Raw genomic sequence first — 2,500 nt, 5'->3', positions numbered from 1 at the left:
ATTGGGAGTTCTGTGTCCTTGAAGATGCATTGGCTTGTTTAAAGGTGGGGTGGGGGTGTGGGGTGGGGGGTGGGGTGGGGTGGGGTGGGGGTGGGGTGGGGTGGGGGGGTTGTAGTGGCGAGAATACAGTGAAAAAGTCTCTGTGTTTCTGTGTGTGGTAAAGACTAAAGGTTTTCGATTTTTGAGAATAGAGATTAATCTGTTTGTCTGTTCACCCCCATGAAGATAGAAACATGGGAACACATACATTAACTCATGTAAACACACATATACACACACACACACACACACACACACACACACACACACACACACACGCACGCACACACACACACACACACACACACACACACACACACACACACGCACAAACACACACCCTCACACACTCACACACACACACACACACACACACACACACACACACACACACACACACACACACACACACACACACACACACACACATACACCCCCACCCCTACACACACACACACGTTATCGTTATTACAAATACTTTTATATATACTATTATCGCTTATATTGCAAAAGCTGATACCATGAGCTGCGCAAATTCCAAGACTATTGCAAAATCTGACGTCACGTGATATAACGCCATAGTCTAAAAAAGCTAAGATACAAATTTTATAGCTTTTTTATCTTCTTCGATGCAGAAAATAGATGAATACTGACAATAACAAATAAAAAAACAATGCATATACTAACAATAAAGATTTAAAAATAATAATAATAATAATGCAAAGAGAGAGAGAGAAAAAAAAAGAAAAATGTAAAATATTTCTACTTCCTCAAGTTATTTTTATTGTTAAATGCTGTAGGCAGTTACTGCTCAATAAAACCATAAGTTTTATACGAGGCTGAAAAATGTGTATCTTAGAAACTATGCATGGAATATATAGGTTTTATTATCTTTTTTTTTGTTCTTTGTTCTTTGTTCTTGTTTTGCGTTTCTGTTTTGTTCATGTTATATCGGTTCATTCCTTTGTGTTATTTTGCTTTCGTTATTATCCTTATTGTTAATGATATTATTGTTATTATCATTGTCTTCTTATCTCTCCTTATTATTATCATCCTTGTTATTATTGTTTTATCATCATCTTTATCATTGATATTATTGCTATCATTATCATGGTTATCATCGCTTTTATTGCTGTTTTATTATCATTATTATCATTGTTATTCTTGTTTTCATTATTTTTATTATCACCATTATAATCATTATTTTTTCACGCTTTACCCCTTCCTTGTGTGTAAATGTTATTCTTTTTCTAATCTTTGCCCTTTTATTGTTATCATTTATTAGGTTGTCATCATCACATCATCATTTTTGCACTTCTTATCATTGTTGGCATTGATTTTATTATCATTATCATCATGTCTGACATTATCCCATTTTTTTCCTTTTTGTGCTTATTCCCTTTTCTCCCTTTTATTTCTTTCACTTCCTTCGTTATCTTCTGGTCTTACTATCTGTTTATTCGCATTTTCTCTCTCTTCGCTTTTTCTGGACATCATTAACTTCAAAACCCTTCTTCTTGTCCTTTATCTTATCTTTAAAATCCTTTATCTTAGATAATGGAATATATCAGGATTATAAAGTTAATGCAATGGAAGATTACAACATACCGTGCGAAAGGATTAGAAAGGAAAAGAAAAACAAGGAGAGAAAATGTAATAAAGGAAAAAAAGAAATAGGTTTCAAAAGGGTAGGAAGGAGAACGAGAGAGAGAGGGGGAGGGGGGGGGGTTGAAAATATCAAAATAGTCCAAAAATAGTCCACTGAATGTATATATTGATAATAGGACTGATTACTTTAAAGAATTGATTTTGATGGGATGAGTCATGGCTTTTGGAATTACTTTAGCATGAGACAGAACAGTAGTTCCAGAGTTAGTATGTAATTGACTTATTACAAAACTTTTATGGAACAATTCACTAATTTCAAAAAGGAGTATGGGATAAGATAGTACTTGTAGAAAAGGTATGGACGAGAATGGATATCTTCACAATACAAGAGATATATTTGACCGGTTTCGATTCTATCTTCGTCAGAAATGTATGTATTTCTGACGAAGATAGAATCAAAACCGGTCAAATACATCTCTTGTATTGTGAAGATATCCATTCTCATTCATACCTTTTCTACATTTGTCAACATGAATACGGTTCAAGATAGTGCTTTTCAAGTACTATCTTGTACTTACAAAATTACTATAGGATAGGAAAGTACCAGCAAAGATTATATTAGGGCAGCAGGATTACCTACAATATTAGGTATGGGATAAAATGGGCATTTTGGGGGATCTCAACATATCAAAATTAATGGGTATCAAAGTAAGATTCGAAAAGGATACAAATAAACTAAAAAAAGAAAAGAAAAAAGAAAGAATCGTAAGGTAAACACAAAGGTTGAAGGAAAATACGAAGATGAGTGAAAATTAGAACATTACAAAAATGACAAAATTCAACCAAAATCTAC

The sequence above is a fragment of the Penaeus vannamei genome, chromosome 7 (assembly GCF_042767895.1).
Source record: "Penaeus vannamei isolate JL-2024 chromosome 7, ASM4276789v1, whole genome shotgun sequence".
NCBI lineage: Eukaryota > Metazoa > Arthropoda > Malacostraca > Decapoda > Penaeidae > Penaeus > Penaeus vannamei.
Note: the sequence above shows the minus strand (reverse complement) of the source record.